Below are 22,356 nucleotides of genomic sequence, written 5' to 3'. Positions count from 1 at the left end.
ACTGGACTCATAATTTCCTGATTCCATTCTCAATCTAGATTCAAGCCACACATCCTTATTTTTGTGGCAAAAGAGTATGAGCTAGAGACTAAACTAGACAAAGAAGACTTGCCCTCTCTGGTCTCCTTCTATCTGAGTCAATCAACAGCTCTCACCTTAAATACTTTGACTCCTCCATCGGAAACATAATTGATGATGGTGCTCCTTTCTCTATTAAAGCCCCAAATAAAACCAAATCTGCTAAATCTTTTTCATGAATATTAGCCTCAAATGATGTTCCACCTGTAAAGATTAAATAATTTGGAGAGACTGAAGAATTTCATTATCTTTAATACATAGAAATGTCCTATCTTCTTTGCTAAAGCCTCTTGTCTAATCCCCCATAACAACTCTAATTAAACAAACGTTTTGAAATCAGGTCAGAAACCAACAATGCCTCTCCTGATTCCACAGATGTGTGTAGATGTGATGAATTTACATTGTTTCGGCCCAAAATTAGAGAAAACTTCTTTCACTAGAACACACTAATCAAAATCAGAGAACTAGGTAACTCAACTGCAGAGATCCCCATATCTTGTAACTGATTTAAAGTGACAATTATACAAGCCTTATTCTCTATTATTTGCCACAAAATCCTTCTCATGGCTGTTTCTGACACTAAGACATCATCATACTCTGGGTATCCCATTCCACCCCATCTTGCCAAAAAAATAAAACAGAGTTGGCTTTTGCACTGGCTTCATATAACTACGTTTTCACTCCAAAACAGTATTGTGTCACAATGTCTCAAGGGTGGACACTTCAAGCTAGTCCTCAGAGAACAGAATATTGACTCCCTCTATGGTTAAGAACTATCACCCCATTGCTGTCCTTTCTTTCATCTCTATGGTAATTGAGAAAGGACTTGATTTCCAATTATTAAAGCACATCTAAGATAAAGATCTCAAAGGCACATTCCAAACTGGATTCAGGACAGGATGTCTAAAAGAGAGTAGGACCTTTCATTGTATTAGATTATGTATTTTGGTACTTTTCATGAAGGTCTTCTATATCTGCTTATCCTATTTCACCGTAAGCAACATTTGACACAGTTGAATTCCAAAAACTCTTGTCCATTCCAAAAGAGATAATGGGTATGAATGGAACAAAATTCAAGTGGTTTGAATCATAGCTTATAGTTCAAACTTAGCTGCTAGCATTCTGCAGGGCTCCACTTTGGAGCCAACTCTGTTATGTTCCTTATAGGTGCCCCAATATAGGCTAAGGTAGTCACCTAACCTTTCACCTATATTCTCCCCTACCATTACACTACATAAGAGTTCTTAGTACTGACCTTTTACCTAGTTACAGAAATGTCCAAAGATGACATGGGGTTTTCTCCGAAAAGCTTAAGCCTCATTCATTATGCATGAGGATTCTTTGAATCACAGCACGATAGCAGGCCTACCATCCCCTGCATAATAACTATGTATAAGGGTCTTTCCTTCCTTCATCCTAGTCCGACATGACACAGAAAGTTATATCCCCAGGGGGTACCACTTTGGGTATATATACACCATATCTTGCTGAGGTAGTGAGAGGAGAAAATGACTTCCATACCGACACACTGATGCAAGACGCTGAGGTTCCTGAATGAAGACACTCCAGCTCGCAGTGGTCTGACATCCCTTCTAGGGTGTCCATCTCGAGACCAAGATGGGGTCCCACAGTCTTTCACTTCAGGTAATGGGGTTGACTTTATCCCAGAGGGATTCTTGGATTTTACACCCACATACATGCTATGTGCACTTAGGTACATCTAGTTAGGGTTGCATCATAGGAGTACCCATTTTTACTGTCATGTATTTTATATACTTGCCTGTATTCATTGTTTTAGCATGATGGTACAAATGTACCATCCTTTTACTCTGTTAGTGCTTATAATCATTTATATCTGTTACTGTCCAATGGTTGTTTCAACACACCTATTAAACCCCACCGTTTACTCTGTGTATCTCTATGAGACAAAGTGAGCACGAGTGACTGAGCAAAAAGTAGTACACTGTTTAGGTTGAGCCACTTAGAACCTTTCTTAAAGATCTGAGTGTACTCTTTCACCAGTACTCTGATGACACCTAAAGTTATCTTAAGTTGGACCTTCCTGAATCCATCTACATGATCAGTCCGGCACTACAAGCCACACATAGATAGATGCAGAAGAAATTCCTAAAATTCAATTCTTTAAAGTCAGAATTTATGTTATTCTCCTAAATCCTAACTTTATGATCTGATGTATCTGAACTGAATCAACTAAAAATGGTGGTATTAATCAAAAACTTGCCACCACTTACAAATCCCTTGGTTTTCTACCGGGTGAAAAACTTCACTTCAAAGAGCATATTCAAGTCATGGCAAAATCAGCAAGATCTCAACTCCAGAAGTTAAAACACCTAATAGACATTCTATCTGCACAAGACTTAAAATTAGCAATATATTGTGAGGATTATGGTGTATTATATTGCGTGGTTGTGTCATCTCCATGTGAAATACTCTTGCGAAACTGTCTTGGGTCCAGTTGGCTTGGTTGTAAAACTTCTAGCACAACACTGGGTGGCAGGGGCTTTGAGCAGCAAGTCTTAAAGAAAGGAGCTGGTGTATAGCATTCATATGCAACAATCAACAGAATAAGAAAGTCACACAACACAAAAGAAATTTGACACCATAAAAATAGATTATATTTTTGTGAGTTTTTAGACTGCAAGATGAGCAAGATCCACTAAAGGGTTCCAGAGATATATAGTTTTGAGTAAAATGGGAATCTCTGCTTTTTAGGCCAAAGCACCAACATACAATCATAACCGTAAAGTTTTAAAACCTCTGAAAAGTTTTAAAGTGTTGTGTTAGCCTACTCTGGCCCGGTTTGGGCAACCAGTTCCTACAGGGAGAAGGTTAGGGGGGCCAGTAAGGGGTATTCAGGCACTTACCTGGTCACCGCAGCAGTCTTGAGTCAAGTTCCACACTTTATGCAAGGACCGCCATAGACTACAATGAAGAGGTCTTGATGCGAAGAAGCACTCATACGTATTGTCCATGATCTCATTGAAGTGGGGGTTGTTGAGGAATTTCCTTACAATGTTTGTAACAGTCTGATTCTTCCTATTCTGAAAAAAGATACTGACACTAGGATTTACGAATTCATTATTGATTTGCGAGAAGTTAACAAGATTGTAGTACCACAATACCCCGTGGTTTCTGACATACCGACACTTCTTACTTTGGTTCCTCCGACAGCAACTACATTCTCTGTGATAGACTTGAAAAATGCTTTCTTTTCGATCCCTATTCATCCTGATAACCGATATTTGTTCTGTTTCACTTTGAATAATCGATTGTATAGATTTTGTAGAGTTCCTCAAGGCTATACTGAGAGTCCTAGTATTTACAGTCAAGCATTAAAAAGACAACTTGATTCTTTTGTTTTGCCTGAAGGTGTGGCTCTCATACAATATGTCGATGACATCTTGTTGGCAGCTGATACCCCTGAACAGTGTGAAAAATGTACTTTGTCCTTGCTTTCTTTTCTTGCTTCCCATCATCACAAAGTGTCACGAAAGAAATTGCAATATTGTAGACCGAAGGTAACCTACTTAGGTCACCTTCTGTCTAAGGAGGGACGTGCACTCACACCAGATCGCATTCAAGCTATTTTAGACACACCAGTGCCCCGTACTCAGAAAGATGTCAGTGCATTCATTGGTCTTACTTCTTTTTGTTGGAAATGGATATTAGGGTTTTCACACATTGTTAAACCCTTGCTAGCACTTTTGACTAAAAATACTCCAATGCCCCTCCCATGGACAGATGAATGTGAGACTGCTTTCCAACAGTTACGACAAGCTCTTTGTTCAGAACCAGTGTTTGGTACTCCAGATTATACGAAGCCTTTTACACTCTATGTACATGAGAAAGATAGATGCGCATTGTCAGTTTTAGTGCAGACACACGGTTACAAACAGCGGCCCTGTGCATATTTTTCAGCAGTACTTGATCCTGGTGCTCGTGCGTTACCTGGATGCTTCCGTTCAGTTGCAGCAACAGCTGTGTCAATACGTCAGAGTGAAGGGATAGTTTTGTCACATAAGCTGTTGGTGCTAGTACCCCATGCGGTTGATGACCTTTTAAATCAGACGAAGACGCAGCATTTAACTAGTGCTCGTCTGACAGGATACAAATTGACATTGTTGGCCCCTCACATTACACTGAAGAGATGTGCGACACTAAACCCAGCCACTTTGTTGCCATACCCGGTGACTCAGTCTCAGTCACAGTCGTCTCATGATTGTGTATTCCTTACTGAGGAACAGACAAAGGGTTGTGTCGATTTCCAAGGCACGCCCCTTTCAAGTGTTGATGGGGAACTATGGGTTGATGGGTCCTGTTTGAAGTTACCAGATGGTACAACGTCAGCTGCATATGCAATTACAACACCTCAGACGGTAGTTGAGACAGCTCGTATTCCACAGAAGTCAGCTCAGGCAGCTGAGCTAATAGCTTTGACACGAGCGTGTGAACTTAGTACTGACTTATCTGTGAACATTTATACAGATAGCCGCTATGCTTTCGGAGTGGCTCATGATTTTGGGCTACTCTGGAAGGAGAGGGGCTTTCTTACATCCCGCGGGATGCAAATAATGCATGGAGAATTAGTACATAATCTCTTGACTGCTTTAACATACCCGAAGAGAATAGCAATTGTTAAATGTAGCGCACATAAGAAAGTAATTGATAAGATAGGACAAGGCAATGATTTTGCAGACCAAACAGCCCGTGAAACTGCCATGCAGCGAAGCACCACGTCAATGTCCGTAGTGAAGTCACAGGCTGAACGCTGGCATGATACCAGACAGGAAGTGCTAGATATGCAGAGATCTGCTTCTGCAGAAGAAATTGAGCAATGGTCTAAGGAGGGAACAATGGACGATGAGGGCTGTTGGAGGAATAAAGAGATGAGTAAGTGGAGATTGCTTACAGCCTATTTACAACCTATGACTCATATGGCACATGGGCCGGCACATGTTGGAGCCTCCTCGATAACGAAATTGCTCACGCAAGTTTGGGAGCATCCAGAAATTGCCGGAACAGCTAAAAAGATGGTGCAGTCTTGTCTGATTTGTCTTCAGCATAATCCTGGTAAAGGGACATGGACTCCTACAGGAAGGTTTGCTACGCCAACCGCACCGTTTGAAGTTTTGCAAATGGATTACATCCAGCTTGAGCGCTGTAACAACTTAAAGTATGTTTTGGTAGTGGTATGTGCCTTCAGTAAATGGATAGAGGCATACCCTACGAAGGACAATACAGCTCTCACTACAGCAAAGGTACTTTTGGAGGAATTCTTCCCCAGATTTGGTGTTTGTAAACTTTTATGGAGTGATAACGGACCCCATTTTATTGGGCAAGTTGTCGAATATGTCCTGAAGGGATTAGGGATAAAGCAGAAATGTCATGCTGCTTTCCATTCACAATTAGCAGGGCTAGTGGAAAGGTATAACGCCACACTTAAATTTAAACTGGCGAAAATACTGGCTTCCACATCCTAGAATTGGCCAGATGCATTACCTTTGGCACTGTTGTCCATTAGATCAGTGCCACATTCGCGATCTGGTCTTACACCATATGAGGTGGTGTTTGGAAGGCCTATGAACATTTGGGGAATTCCTAAACCACGTCCCATACATGATGTACCATGTGTATTGATGAGCGACTACCTATCACAATTGACTGACAGTTTGCTTTCTATTCATCAACAGGTTCGAGAAGCTCTTCCTGATAGGTCTGCAGGTGAAGGCCATGGACTTCGACCTGGAGACCAGGTGATGATCCGATCATTCCAGAGGTCGAGCAGCTTGGAACCGAGGTGGCGCTGCCCGGAGCAGGTGCTCCTTTCAACGAGAACTGCGGTCCGAGTGATGAACAGGAGGAACTGGGTGCACTCCACCCACTGCAAGAAAGTGCCGTCTACCTTGGTGGATCCTGGATACAGAGAAAGGCCAAGCCATATCACCTGACGAACCTGAGGAAGTCTTCCCGGACCACACGATTCCTGGAGTATCCCGATACCAACTGAGACCACGGAAAGAGCCTGCATCGTCGAAATAGACTGGTTGAGCAACCGCCCTGGGTTAGTGAAACGGAATGCTGATGTGGCAAGTGGGGGGTCAGTCCTGTATAGTGTAGCGACACCCGTCTTGACCCTCGGTGAAGAAACCAACGGCTGCCCAGGGATAAGAGCTCCAACGATTGTTTTCAACGACAAGCTGATCATGTCCACAATGAGATCAACTGTTGCTAAGAGAAAGATCATTTGTGCTATAGGGTTTGTTGTTGCTATGGTGGCTGTAGCAGTAATAACCTGGTTCGTTGAGAAAGTGGCTCCTGCTCGAGAGCTTTTGATCGCCACTACTCCAGTATCAGTTGAACACCACAACTTTACGCTTCCCTACCATGAGCAGAAGCATCGACAATCCTACTTAAATAATACCTTTATCCAGATGTTGCATCATACTCATAATGCCACAAATACTACCAACTGTTGGGTGTGAGGGATGATACCTGCACATCAAAAGAAAGGAGGAGCACCTTTTATTCCTCTTCCCTTTTCTCATAATGGTTCTTGTCAAGCTTGGTATGCGCTTTTGTTTGCATCTGGAAGACGTACAGTAGGCGGGCTTCCTTTTTGCCTTAATAAAGTATGCTACCAAAATAAAGATGGTTATCCTCAAGCCAAAGGGACCAAATGGGAATGGGAAGAGTATCAACCGGACAATATTTCAACACCATATGTCTTCACAAATATGAGAACTTTTACCAGTAATGAACAATTTGTGATTTCTGTTAGTAGAGCTAAAGCAGATCTATGTATAAGAAGTATTGGGAGAATTCCAGTGGGGAAAAGCGAATGTACTGTAATTCTGACTATTGAAGGTGTAAATAACAGTAGTTTTATAGCCTCACATAATACCTACTTTATCTGTGGTAGCTACGGATATTATCAACTTCCTGCTGGGTGGTCAGGTGTGTGCTATGTGTCCTTTCAATTGCCCCCTGTGTTTCTGGCACCTGCATTCTACCACCGGGACATTAAATTATTCGACGATATCTCTAGAAATAGATACAAAAGGACAATAAGTGCTGACAAAGTAGACCAAACTGATATCACTCTGCAACAATATGTCGATTTTAATTTAGGTTTGTTCTTCTTTGTGGGTGCTACATTAAACAGTAGGAAAATAAGACGATTGACTAGAGTTGTGGAAGCTGTTACCAATCAGACAGCTATGGCACTTGGAAACATTACGGAGGAGCTGCAAATTGCAAGGATTGTAGCTCTCCAGAACCGAATGGTTCTAGATGTGGTTCTAGCTGATCGAGGTGGTGCATGTCGCATCATCGGTAGCAGCTGTTGCGTATTCATACCGGATCACTCACCTTCAGTATATGACGCAATATCAAAACTGCATAAAATTGCTGCAGAAATTCATCCAGAGACTGGTACTTGGACTGTTGCTGGATGGTTTTGGACTCCTATTTCTGCTTGGGGCTGGAAGCTACTGACTATCCTGTGTGTAATGATTACGATACTTTTTACATGCTGTGTATGTATCCAATGTGGTCCAATGCTTTGCTCCATTTGCATCTCTGTCTGTATACCTGTCAAAAGGAATGTTGCAGAAACATGGCCCAACAAATGTTGAATAAAGAGGTGGCTGAAATAATGCTAATAGATGTACGAGATGCATATTTAGATTACCCCAGAGGAATGAATGTCTTCAGCTAATGCTGAAAGGGTCATCTGTTGTAAATTGGCAGCGATTGGATTAGCATTAGCGGAATCCATCTTGTATTTAGAGGCTATCTTGTCCATTTTGTGGAATCCATTTTGTATTTTTGACAGCCATTTTGTTTGCCATGTGCTGCCACAGCTCACCATGTGCTCTGTCCTCCCTCAGTGTTGACTGCTCTTGTAATCTGCCTAGAAACGAACTATATTTAGTATCTTCCACCTTTGCACATGCCCAGTTGAGTTTTCAGCTGTCCTTGCAGCTGTTAGTAGTACGTAACTGTCAGGATGTGTTTACTAGCATTGGCAAACTGTTAATTCCTCCTACTTGTCGACTGTGCATTTCTATATGACCTTATATGTGCATAAAACCTTCTTCTGTACTTGTACCACCCTCTTTTGAGCCCCTGTGTGCGTATAAAAGGACCATATTCCCTCTGTTCGGAGTGCTACTTCATTCAATACCGAAGGGTGCTGTGTGAATGTAGTTCCACCTCATGAGGTTTATTAAACTTTGTATTTTCTATTCCAGTTTCTGTGCCAAATTCTTCCTATTGGTCTGAGGACTCTGTGCAGAGAAGGGTGAACCCCTTGAACTGGTAGGCCTAGCTGAGGTCCACTTCTACAGATGGACAACCAATCTCCTGTCAGAGCAGGTCCAATGGTCTCCCTTGGCACAGGCTGATGTCCTTCTTTGGTGACCAACCTGCACTCTGACAACTCTCCTGGGTCTCACAGACATAAGTGCACCTTTTGAGCACTGTGGGGTGGTCTTCTTGGCTGCACGTTCTTGATCAACTGTGATTCTTTAGAAGTGGCCACTGACTAGCCAGAATGGGCTCCTTAAGCTTTTATGGGCCTGGTGCTGAAATGGAGTCAGCCAACTGACTCGTGGAGTTCAACTTTTTGTCTGGGGCTCTGAAAATACTTTTCCAGGAGCCAGGCACCACAGACACAATCCTCTCTTTGCTAGCCCAAGTAGCAGCTTTTGCAGTCACTGGTTGGTGCAGCCTCTCTTGCCAGGCCCAAGGATCAGCATAGCAGACCTTCTTCAGTTCTTTCTTCAGTCCAAATGGATCTGAGGTTCATGATGCCATATTTGAGCCCAGAAAGTGCCCTGGGAGAATGATGTGGTGACTCCCACTTTATGACGACTTCCTTGCTATGTGTGGCATTTAGCTGTCAGAGTGCACTATTCTGGACACTCCCAAGATGTCTGAACCCTTCCTTTGACGTGAGTAACTTAGTAGCCCACTTTAGAGGTATAGTTATAGTTACTTGTGGGCTACACACCCATGGGAAAACCGGTTTGGGCATTGTTCTTCCCTCTCTGTTCCCACCGACAGCCCATCTACCTGAACGAACAAGCAACCCCTCTCAAGTGTGTTTGTAATTTTCCCATCAAAGGTGACTTCTCCTTTGAAGCTCACCTTTTGGGCAACACTCTATGGGGCTTCCTGAAAGGGGGGAGGTAACGCCTCCCTCCGTCAGCAGGCCTATATTGTTCCTAGGCATGAGAGTCATTTACATGACTCCCGAGGAGTGCAGAATGGTGTCTGGTGGCCAGCAACTATGAATGGCCACCGGATAAACTGGGCATCAAAGTGGCAACTTTCTAAAAGTTGCTTTTCCTTAAAAGTGACATTAAATTCAACTTGGGCATTAGGTCAGGTTTCATGTTTTGATAAATTTGATACCTTGGAGTACCAACTTAAGTAGTCCATTCCAGAGGTTATCAGAACTGAGGGGTCAGCCTGTAACTCGGTACTTGCCAAAGGGCCTATTAGCCTTTCACAATAAAAACAACAATTTGGAGGTTTTACTGTTAGGACATATTCAAGTACATGTCCTGCTTAATAATATACAGCCCCCTGCCTTAGGACTTGTTAGGCCTCTCTTAGAGGAAACGTATATATATTGTTAATGAAAGTGGGGGTTCTGCCATGGTTTGAATGGCAAAATCGAACTAGAAGTTTGAAACTGCCCTCTCAGGCTGCAGTGGCAGGCTGCAGTCATGTTGTACTTCGTCACAATCAGGATGGCGCAATCAGTGCTGCCGCCCCCGGTGGACACTTGCTTGCCCTGGGTATCCTAGGGACCATATACTAGAAGCTTATAAATAAGTTAACTTGTGCAAGTTGGGGGTAGCCATGTTGTAATGCATTAGAACACTGTCACTGAGGTCTGGTTATTAACCCTCGGTGCACTGAATAGGGCCTGATTCACAAAGGTAAACTTATAATTTTGCGCAAATTTTGCAATATTTGGGAATTCGCTATGGAATTTTACAAGTAGTAAACTAATATCCCCTGTTACTGCAGACACCTTTGTACAGACATCTGAAATTCCTCCATAAATGATTCCCATGATCTTTTAATATCTAATTATTGACAATGGTTTGTATAACACTCTGAATGTCACGATGTGCTTCCTCTACTCCTGGTCTTTATGATGCTTTGTACAGCGCCCTGAAGCCAGACGATTGCAGTCCATGCACTAAAAATTCATAAAACATCCAAAGCATGTTTGAAGGAAGGCGTCTGCTCTGTCCTCGGATAACAGCTCCATATGCCACTGAGTACCGTGTGTAATACTCATTAGCTATGATGCTGTGTCATTACTTCCATAAGAATTCTTAATGAAAGGGACTGGCTGGGGGGCTGTTCCACCGAAGCAGAGAAATGTTCCCTGAACTACATCATCAAACAAACTGCCAAGCCAGCTCCCGACTCCCCAAAGTATCATTAAGTGTGGCATAAAAAGTGAAAGCCATGCTCACATATGCTTTTTAATTTAAAATCGTTAAACTTGGATGTATATATTGCTCCATGCCAGCTAAGTTGAACTGTGCAGTCATTTTCATGGTCAGTTCCAAGGAAATCGCTCCGGTTCGGTGGAGTTTCTGTCTGAATCTGGTTGTAGTCAGTAACTTATCTCAGTGGTAAAAGCACCCACAGCTGTAGCCATTAATTCTGCCCTTTAAACTCTCGAGGTCTCTAAATCGAGTAAGATCTTGGTGGATAATGGTAACACCACTTGTAAAAGCGGTGAAGCCTTGAGTGTATGGAATGTTTTTAATAATGTTCTCATCCGCGTACATACCTGCCCGTTAAAACTGCGCATGTCCTAGCTCCTCACTGAAGACAGAACCACCGCTGGTCATCAAACCAGAAAAATCCATAAACAATTTGGGGTCTTTAAAACAGTTTCATTATCAAACACTGGCACATGCAGGACTAAGTACTAAACACAGCACTATTTACAAATTTTGCAGCACAGCACTTTAACACTCTACTACCCCTCACTGGGGGTAATTGAACGAGACAGAACATAGCTGCGTTTTCTCAACTCCATGTTATGTGATCAAGCGTTTGAAAGTCAATGGGCCTTATTTACAAGGGATTGTCACAGCGCGGTGCCACAAGCCATTTGGCTGTGCTGCGCTGCCTTAATTCCGAAGCAAAGGGATGCGTCCGATCTACAACGATATGACAGATCAGTTTGCTATCCCCTGCGCTGGTGCACAATTAGCTGCCATGCACTGATGCAGGCACCCTTGCACCCTGATGATTGTTTTTGTGCAGGAACACACACCTCTCTGCACAAAAACAACCACAAGAGGTGATTTTCTCTTCCTATGTGTGCTGCAGAATGCAGCGCGCATAGAAAGAGGAAAAAGACTAGGAGAAATTAAACAATTTCTCCTCTTTTCACCTTCCCACGCCTCCCCTGGGGAGGCGTATCATTCTGACACATTTCCAAAGGTTTAATGATTTCTCGTTAATCTGGAAATGTGGCAAAAGCCATGGGTGTTGCGTGGGAACACTCACAGCAACACCCATGGCACACCCCTTTCACGCAAAGTGTTGCATGTTAAGGGGCCATATTTACAAGGGTATGAAAAGCCACACAGGGTGGCCATACATGTCCTTGTAAATATAGGGCAGCAGGTTACGACGCCAGTGTGTCATAAAAAGTGATGCACCGGCAGCGCAAGGGTCTTGTAAATAAGCCCCAATATATCTTGTGATTCGAAACTCCATTAATTTGGGATGACCAGGTGGGCAACCATGTAGTTGTATGCATATTTACCATCCTCAAACAGCCATCCTATGGGTTCATGTAACAATTGAACATGGGTGCGAGTAGGATACAGACCCACTAATAAAAACATTGCACCCGCTCAATAAGCATTTGAAATCCTATTGAATTAAGTAAGAGATGGGTAATTACGTCAGTAGAGAACTACTGAATGTGAGAGGAGTAGCACTTTTGTTGCCCCACATGTATTGCCTACCCTAGAAACATAGACCCTAAAGCATGGATATACAAACACCTCAATCTAATGTTTAGACTGCCATGCTGTTGTTCACTTTCTGCAAAATCTTCGGGACTGGCAAAGTCAGGAACACCATCCCTTTAGTGAATTCATAACATTGGTGGCCATGTTGGAATGCCTTTCTCAGTAGGCAGAACCTTTCCACATAATTTCTAAAGACTTTTTCCCCTAAGACGAATGTGCCATCAAGGGCAGGTGCACGCTCCCCTGATAATGAAACAACCAAAGACCTCCACTGCCTTTAACACTTAACCTACATTTCCAGAAATAGTTCAGTGCCTTGTCCCTCTGTCCAATCTGAGATTCTAACATGTGTTACGTTAGATCTTTGTAACCTTCCTTAACCATCTTCGTCTTTTTCTACAGGATCTTGGTAGTCTTCGTCAGCTTTGACAATTCCTCTTTCTGCTTGTGACCAGTGTCTTGAAGTATGGAAATTGACTCCTCTAAATCCATTACTTTATCAACAGTGTTCCTTAGGTCTTGGGGAAAAAAATCCAGATAGCCATACACACTTATCAAATCTTCCCATCTTCTGAGGTCCCGGTGTAATTTGTGGCATTGAGTACTATTTCTGTTCAGCAGTCTGACCAAGAGGCTCTACATCACTCACAAGATTCACTGGATATGGTATGTGACCCGCTTTGTTATGCACTATTAGAACATTGGAATGTTGGGAGCTCCATTGAAAACAATGGAGTGCTCCGGGCTTATAATGGCTGGTATAAGCCCGGAGCACCAACATTCCAATGTGTCTTTGTTCACAGCTCTGGCTGTGAACAAAGGCTTCAGGGAGCCTGAGGGGATTTCAATCCCCTCGCGCTCCCTGAATGCTTTGTTTTGTTAGAACATTCTGCCCTCTAGTGGCAGAATGTTCTAATAGCCTTATAGCCCTTCGTAGCAGGGCTATAACGGCTTTTAAAGTCTCTCTGCTTTGTTAAAGTCCCTCGCCTTCGGCTCTGGCCTTTAACGCTGCAGCGGGCCTTTAACAGCCGGTATAGCCCGCTACGGCGGGCTATAAGGCTATATTAGAACATTGGAATGCTGGAAGCTCCATTGAACACAATGGAGCGCTCCGGGCTTATAATGGCTGGTATAAGCCCGGAGCACCAACATTCCAATTTGTCTTTGTTCACAGCTCTGGCTGTGAACAAAGGATTCAGGGAGCCTGAGGGGATTTCTATCCCCTCGCGCTCCCTGAAGGCTTTGTTTTGTTCGAACATTCTGCCCTCTAGTGGCAGAATGTTCTAATAGCCCTATAGCCCTTCGTAGCAGGGCTATACCGGCTTTTAATGTCCCTCTGCTTTGTTAAAGTCCCTCGCCTTCAGCTCGGGCCTTTAACGCTGCAGCGGGCCTTTAACAGCAGGTATAGCCCGCTACGGCGGGCTATAAGGCTATATTGTGTCAGCATTTCTCAGGGCAAACTTCCTTCATTGAGCAGCTTAAGGGAAAATCTGGTGACCCTGACTGTCTGTTTCCTTCCCTCGACCTGGGTCATATTTACTAAGGACAGCAGATCAGGGATCACCTCATCCTAAAAATTGTTTGCACGTGCCAGTTCACCGATATTTATGGTGACGTACTGACAGAAAGATCACCAGTGTTGCCAGGGCACCTCCACCCAACATCAAAGTCAGGCCGTAGATATATATTCAACTTTACATTATTAAGTTGCTAAAGGAACACTCCACCAAGTGAGAACAGCGAAATTTGGGTGGAGCTCAACAAGTGTAAGAGAAATATTATTAATAGAATGTACCAACAGCCCTACATGTTCTTTTCAGCAGTTTGCCCTTCATGTATAATTCTGCTCAGCCAATTCCGACACCATTCCAAGATGGTTGCTGTGTTTGTATTGTTTTTGGACTGACTGTGTGAATTCATTTGCACATCCACTTTCTGAGAATCTGCCTCCTCTGCTCTGAAACAACTAGACTACATCAGAAATGCTCACATTGCACCCAGCCTGTCCACCTTCGCAGAAGGTCCAACATGACTCACGGGTGAGACTCCTGCTGGAGGAACCACGCTGGGCATACTCACACAGCTCAGCACCCTTCTATGTGTCTAATGGCCACTATGCACCTCAATCGGGTGAAACCACTGACTGGATCAGCACTTATGCCAGGTATCACCACACACCTGTACACAAATTTGAAAATCCCAGCCTCAATATAACTTGCTCTCTATGACTGCATGCAGCCTCATTATCATTTACACTCTATTACAACGTTCAGACTACAGACACCCGTGAGAGGGTAAGAGAAAAATCAGTCCTCACTCTGACCTGTCATGCTCTTGTCCTCCGCACACCCAGAAAAGACAACTGGTGAGCTGCATCATACTTAGGGTTTCAATCTCAAACCTTAGTGCCATATTAGGCATTTTAAATAAATGAAAGAGTTTGGTTTTGTCCTGTTATGCTATGTTATAGTGACTTGTAAAGTGCATGGCTACCCTGACTGGTTTACCAGCGCTGGCATCCTCACCAAACAAAAGTACTCAATCTATTATATCACATTATACAGGTGGAAGCAGCTTAATAGTCAAATTCTTCTAAAAACATTATATTATATAGATGGAAACAGTCAAGTCTTCATTTTCTTCCAAAATACTAAAAGAGAATTACAAACTTGCAGCTTGTGTGGCCCATCATTCCACAATTTTGTGCCAAGATATGCAAAAGATCGAACGCCCTGCTGGGTATTCCCGATTCTAGGAATCAAGGCCAAATATAATTGGCTTGAATGCAGAGCGCAATTTGGAGTGTAAGCAGACACCAAAGGTCTTAAATACAATTGTCCTCAAAAAACAACAGAAGAGTGAAGCCAGAGGGTGATGGGCTAAAAAAGGAGTCACTCATGTTTTTTATGAAGGGCCCTCACTCACCAACCTAGCTGGTGACATGCTTCATCATTGGGCTCCCACCAGAGAGGCCAAGTGCCACTCCAGTGTGCTCCAACGCCTGATTACAGCAGAGTGGGATTTTTTGTTTTGTGATATGTGCAAGTGATAGTGCAAAAGGTGAAAGTAAAATAGTCTTTACTATTCCTAATAAATTTAATTGTTGAATAGTAAGACTAGATTAAAAATGGGCAGTGGATGTTGCGACTGAGTAAATTGATCAGTTACATCCTAAATTAAAAATGAGGTCTACATGTTTCAGCCTCTAAATGCCGATGGCGAGGCTTTCTTCAGGACCAGGGACCATGGCGGTATGCACTCGCTAAGGTGCACCCTAACCTATGGCCTCAAAGCGAACCGAATTACTCACGGTTCGCAAATTCTTGCCTTCAGGACTTCTGAATGCGTTAGCAAATCTGTAACGAGAGTAGTACCTATAAAGAAACGGACACAAAGCATGACAATTCACATGTAGTTAGCCTAGTACTCAATCCAATAATTAGTGTTCCATTTCATGCGGTCGCAATTACCCTGAACTGTAGCAAACCTTGATTTGTGCGTTAGTTGATTGAAAAGGAAGTAACCCAGTGGGCGCTATTATAGAATTAGTATGGTTGACTAATTGTGCCTGATGCCCAAACTAGTGTTTGACAAACTGGAAAATATCCAGCCAGAGACTAATGAGATTGGGTATAGTCAGAACAGCTAGGTGTCCTTTTCAATCAACTAACACACATCCTGTCATTGCATCGTTGTGATTGGCTTAGGGGAGGGGATGGAGGCTGTCTGTGGCTGCTTCCTGTTCGGGAGAGCAGCAGGAAAATGTGGGACCTGGCCAGGAGATGAGGCGGCGCGGGGCCGGTAAGGTACGTTTTTTTAAATTTAAATTAAATCCGTCCTGCCTCCTCCCCCGTGAACCCACGTGACCACCCCCCCAGCGTGACCCTTACTGACACCCCACCCTGGAGCCATGCCGGCCACGACTGCTGGATAGGTGAGTTTATATGTTTTGCACACAACCTGGACAGCCCAGAGAAGCAACTGAGACACGTGAAATTGCAACTCACCTGTGAAAAAAAGGCGAAGATGGGTAATTAGAGAAAATAGCTTAAGGTGAATTGAAATAGGCATGATCGAATGCGTCAATCTGCCATTCATGATGCTTATCATAATAGATCCTTCTCAACAGACGAGGCCCAAAAGCAACAGTGTGTTTAATGATTTGCCCCGTATCTGTGAGTGCATTGTTGATTTCAGCTTCAATTTTAACTGGTCATTTTTATGTTTTTTGTTACTTCTTAAATGTTTATGTAGCTCTGACCGTCCACTTCAAAGCCACTTCAGGGAATGTGAATACATAGTTCTTTTGTTTTGAGTGTTTAGTGTTTAAGAACAAGGTTGAACATGGTCATATTTGTAATATGCTGTGATGATTATACAGGTCATCTCAGATGCAGCCTCTCAACGTGCGGTAAAGGGGGTTCTGAGCTAGATGTTTGGCCAGTGCTCATATTAGGTCATATTCATGAAGGTTTTTCTTAGGAGACTGAATGACTTCTGTGCGTCTTTTTTTCTCTTCGAGGTGGCAGTGCCCACCATGCCTGTAAGGATAACTCCCACTTTCGCTCAGAAACAAAAGGATGGCATGGTGGCCTGCGAGGGCAGGACCAGCTTCAGGTGCACATACCTGATATTGGCCGAGTATGCGTCCAAGGTCTGCCGATGCTAAAATGTCATCATATGAGTCACTGTTACGAAGATGGGGTTCTCCAACTTGGTCAGTTACATGAAGGAGTACAGAGAGGGTGCCGTAAGTGGACATACATGCTGGACCAGCACTATACAGCCACCAATCTGGGGATGGCGTTCTCGCAAAGAGTAGTCCTGTTTCCTAACTGATGTGCTTTTGCCCAAGCCTGGCAGGACACTGACAGTTTCTGCTGGCATCATTTTAGCTCTAGAGTCGCTCCTATTGCACCCTATTTCAGATTGTTTTACAGGTTAGGGGTGAGATCGAAGAGTTCACCCATAGTCCATGCAGCATATAGCCCACTGCTCTCATTTTCTCCTGTGCTAAGACAGGGCTACTAATATTAGCCACTAGCCTGAACAGGATGGCCCGGGCGACAAGGTGTGAGATGAGCAAAGGGACACCGAACATTGGTGATAGTACACTTATATGAAAAAGAGGCCAGACGTGCCTTTGAGCCCCTGCAAGACTCCACAAATGAGTGCATTTCAGCATGAGGCAGGGTTAGGTGTGTAAGATCTATTAGGTCTTCTGTCCATGGAAGGAATCTCCTTTATTGTTCCAATGGCAGAGCATTATGAACTTATTTTGTTTCCCAAATAACAGAGTTCAGAGCTACCAACCAACTTTCATTGCAGAGGGATCGATGATCTTAAAAGAGGAGCTGCCCCACTAGTAGGGCATGGGTGCTGGTCATGGGACCCCAGTGCCACAGTCATAAGGGGTGCCCTTGAGGGGTACAGGAACAATGTGCCATCTTATTTGTGGTACACGACCAGTGCTCCTCTCAAAAGCTTGTTTGATCTTACCCTTGTACCTGTAATATGGTGCAGGCACACGGGTATGGGCATTATTTCATTTGCATATGGCATGCCCCACATGCCAATGAGGGAACACTCTCGTGAAACATTCCAGGGCACATTTTGTGACAGTGCGATCCATGTAAAAGAAGGGACTTAGGCAAGCATCTGTGGCCCCTTCTGTTCTATAAATCTGCCCTCGGGGCACAGAAAGAGAAGGCAAAAACCTCTTGTGTCCCCTTGCAAGTTGCGTACTATGGACCCGGATTGTAAAAATACCATACATTCTGGGATATAAAATGCAATGCTATGTAAAAAGATAATTATTTTAAGATCGAAAGTCTAAAAAGAAATAAAATATAAAACATTGTGGCAATGACTGAACTAGCCTCAATGGAATTAATTTAGTTCAGTAACAAAGGCCAAGAAATCCTCTATAAAAACATTTGGAGTTCATATTTAGATGTGGCGACTGATTAATATACTGCTGAGTGATATTTCCTTATTCTGTTTCCTTGGAATGTTAGCAACAGATTAATTTGTCTTTCCTTCCACCCTAACCTTTTTTCTTTTTAAGACCTCACTTGGGGTCTGAATTACAAAGCTATTTGTGTATCTAAGTTTGACCTACACAAACAAATGGCCTATATTAATGAGGGCAAAACAACTTTTCGGAGTCAGAAAATGTGTTAATGCTTCTGTTGAAGCTGTCGTGTGTAACTCGAGCTGTTGCACATCCACACCCATACACTTTCATGAGGTTTCACAAACTTTTTTCTGACCCCTTCACTCTCTGGAAGATGTCCTCCTGTCAGGGGCAGAAGTTAATCGATTGCATGGTAGGAAGGAGAAGGAGCACCTCCCAAAGTGATGTTCTTTTTCCCCTTCTCAGTCCAACAGCCTCATTTAATGATAAGGAGAGCACAATTCCCCAGCAGTAGTGCTGCCATCCGAAAAACGTTTTACAGTGTGGATGACAATAGTAGTAAGGATGTCAGATTGGCACCCTGTTTAGGACATCTACACCAATTTTATTCCTGTCGGCATTTGTATAGGTTCCCCATGTCAAGTTATTAATTGTGGCTGTCCCGCATGTAAGTTCTGAAATGTCATGAGATATTGTGGACACTAATTATGCCATTTTCAATGATGAACCCCCTGCTTGTGATGAATCTTTTCAGAAATTACATCAGTGAGAAAGTGTCCTACCAATACTAAGGTCCAGATTACAATGCCAGAGGAATGACTCCGACCCTCGCTCGGAGCTGTTCCTACGGCATCGTAATCTCCTGTTTGGATTAATTTCCGACCGACCCATTTTAATGGAGTCATTCGGAAATTCATCCAAATAGGATTTCCGAATGGCTTATGACGGGCTCGGAGAGCCCGTCTGCCATTCGGGAAGGGGACTGTAATCCCAAGGGCGGCTCTTTCTTACCGAGGTAATACGATGGCAGATTCCCACAGCCTTTCTGTACCGGCCTTTCTGACACTAAAAGGCTGTGGAACTCCCACTTTAGGGGCCCCCAGCAGGGTCCACATGGGTGCAAGTCCTCTGGATGGTGACCCCACTGTGTATACCTGCACCCGGTGTCTGCCACAGGGTGTAGGGATGAATTGCACCTCAGCTCTTTACAATGAGAGCATGCATTCCGGTCAGAATGCATGCATGCTCCCATTGTAAAGAATAGGACTGCGACCGAATGGTGTTCGGTCACATCCTACTTTCTGGGTTGGGACCGGCGATAGGAGGTTGGTCAGTACCAGTTCCCAAACGATGTCGGATGGACTCAGGTCCGTCCATCATCGTAATCGGGCCCTAAATTGTTTCCTCCCGAAGTGGCTCCCTGTGATATGGGGTGATTTATTGCTTGGCATTTTTCACCATGGTGGCTCAAGCTTTCTGTGGATTGAACAGAATTCTCAGGAGCTGAGGGGGCAGTTGCTGTCTGGTAGGTGAGGGAGCTTAATATCAGTGGATAGTATGTGAGTAATAAACCTGGTTTCTTCAAACATAACATCTTGTATGCTTCTTCAATTTGGCGACAAGCGCCTGTCTTATGTTGGGGCTGGTCATGAAGAAGCTGAACCCACTGTTGCTGACACATGATAAGAGCCACAGATACAGCACCTTGGAAGTGTCAAAGGGAGAATGAAAACTGACAAAACCAACAAGTCTCTGGAGTATGGGAGAATGAAGAACAACAAGTCTACAGGTGAACTCTCATTAAACTCTTCCTATTGTATGAGACTGGTTTAAGTGTGACCACCACCACTCTACTTCATGTGCGTGACTCAGGGATCGAACATCAAGCGCGAGTGCCCTATGCAGTCTAGAACAGCAACGGTGCTCTGAGCTTGGATGACATATGGGGAAGTTGTGAATTTTAAAAGCAGAAAGGTCTAAATTGTGATGTATCTCACTGAAAGGCAAATGGTAATCCAAGCTCGTTGTGCGCGTGTTGACAGTAAGAAAGGATCATAGAAAGCTAAAGAGGATTAAAAAAAGAAAATGCCTGTGCATAGACACTGAAAGGAGTCTGTGATTATATCACATGAAGCTCAGTCATTAGTGTTTCAGGTCAGGCACATTGTGCAAGCAGGTTCGCAACAAGGTTCTTTGCCATTTTTCCTTCACATCTTAGTGTTAGAAAAGGTAGATGGACCGGGAGGGTCGGCCGGGGTCAGGAGGAGAGGTCTCCGGGGAGAGCCGTCTCCAGCGATCGTACAGACAAGTAACTTCCCCCCCACAGACAGATATCACACACGGATAAGGTTCAGTGTTCTTTATAAGCACTTATTTAAGGTACGGTTAAATGGTACAAGGAGGTCTGGACTCAGGGGTCCCCTCGATTAGAGTCTCGCAAGGTAGGGAAGGGGGTAGCGGGACAGTCTATTTACCAATCAGGTAGTTCGGATGAGATGATGATGAGCTCACAATCCTCGAGCTTGGTGATTAGGTGGTATGGGCCGCGGCAGCGCCAGCAGGTCCCGGTGTGGATGGTCGTTACAACGGGCCGCGGCAGCGCCAGCAGGTCCCAGGAAGATGACTGTTGCAGAAGGCCGCGGCAGCGCCAGCAGGTCCCGGTGAGGATGGTCGTTACAACGGGCCGCGGCAGCGCCAGCAGGTCCCAGGAAGGTGAAGGTTGCAGAAGGCCGCGGCAGCGCCAGCAGGCAGGACGATGGTTCACAAGAGCGGGCTACGGCAGCGCCAGTAGACCGTCAGGGTTGAGTTCACTCGGTGTCTCTCGACTCCAGGATACAACTGCCTTCCTGCTCCGGAGCTGCCCCAGTTATAGGGCTGGTGCCCTTTGATGTCCGGACCCTCGCACTTGGAGGTCGGAGGGTCCGGGATGAAGGTGTCCAGACACCCAGCAGGGGGTGGAGCCAGTGCCTGGGGGAGCTGGGGGCGATCGGCACCTGGTGGGGGAGAGCCCTTGACACTTCGTTCTCCCATTGACCTGCCAAGTGGTCCGCTCACCTCCTGGGTGGATGGTGGTGCCGGGATGTCGGGGCCGGCCAGGCCCGGGGTTAGGGTCGAGGGGAGGCCGTGCGGCCGCGTGGTGCAGGGCCCAAGATGGCGGCTTGACCCGGCCGGGAAAGCCGGTGGGGCTGGACCCCGTGATGAGTAGGGGTCCGAGGGCAGAGGGTCCGTCGGGAGACGGAGTACAGGTGCTTGTTGCGGGGATATGCCAGGTGGGCCGGGGTTCGGGCCCCGTCGAGCGGGGAGGGAGCGAGCCGTTTGTGAGGCCTGTCCAACATGCGTCCCCCCCAGCTGAAGGCGGGGAGAGTCACCCATCTCCTTGGGGACTCTCTTCGTCGAGGCGGAAAAAGCGGGACAGGCCATCTGCGTTGGCGTGATCTTGGCCTGGTCGGTGCTCCACGGTGAAGTCCATTCCCTGCAGGGAAATGGACCAGCGCAAGAGTTTTGGGTTCTCCCCCCGCATCTGCATCAGCCATTGCAGGGGTCGATGGTCGGTTTGTACCCGGAAGTGGGTACCGAAGAGATAGGGTCGGAGCTTTTTGAGGGCCCACACTACTGCAAATGCCTCCCTCTCGATGGTGCTCCAACGCTGTTCTCGGGCCAGGAGACGTCGGCTGATGAAGGCCACCGGCTGGTCATGACCTTCGGGGTTCAGCTGAGAGAGGACGGCCCCGATGCCGTGGTCGGAGGCGTCGGTCTGCACCACAAATTCCCGACTGTAATCGGGGGCCTGGAGCACCGGGGCGGTGCACAGGGCGGCCTTCAGCTCCTCGAAGGCCGCTTGACAATCAGGAGTCCAGTTGACCCGCTTCGGCTGGTTCTTGGATGTGAGACCCGTGAGGGGCCCCACGATGCTGCCGTAGTCCTTCACGAACCGCCGGTAGTAGCCGGTGAGCCCCAAGAAGGCTCGGACCTCGGTCTGGGTGACGGGGGGCTGCCAGGACTGGATGGCAGCAATCTTAAGTTGTAGTGGGGCCACCAGCCCGCTCCCCACTTGGTGCCCAAGGTAGGTCACAGACCCTTGGCCAATCTGGCACTTGCCGGCCTTAATGGTGAGGCCGGCCCGCTGGAGGGCTTGCAGGACCTCTTGGAGGTGGCGGAGGTGGTCGGACCAGTGGCGGCTGTATACAGCGATATCGTCCAGGTAGGCAGCGCTGAATTCTTCAAGCCCTGCCAAGACCTGGTTCACAAGGCGTTGGAACGTGGCGGGGGCATTCTTCATGCCAAAGGGCATGACCTTAAATTGGTAGTGGCCATCGG

Source organism: Triturus cristatus, chromosome 11 (genome assembly GCF_964204655.1).
Source record: "Triturus cristatus chromosome 11, aTriCri1.1, whole genome shotgun sequence".
In the NCBI taxonomy this organism is placed as follows: Eukaryota; Metazoa; Chordata; class Amphibia; order Caudata; family Salamandridae; genus Triturus; species Triturus cristatus.
The sequence above is the reverse complement of the archived record's forward strand: the minus strand, read 5'-3'. Positions refer to the sequence as shown.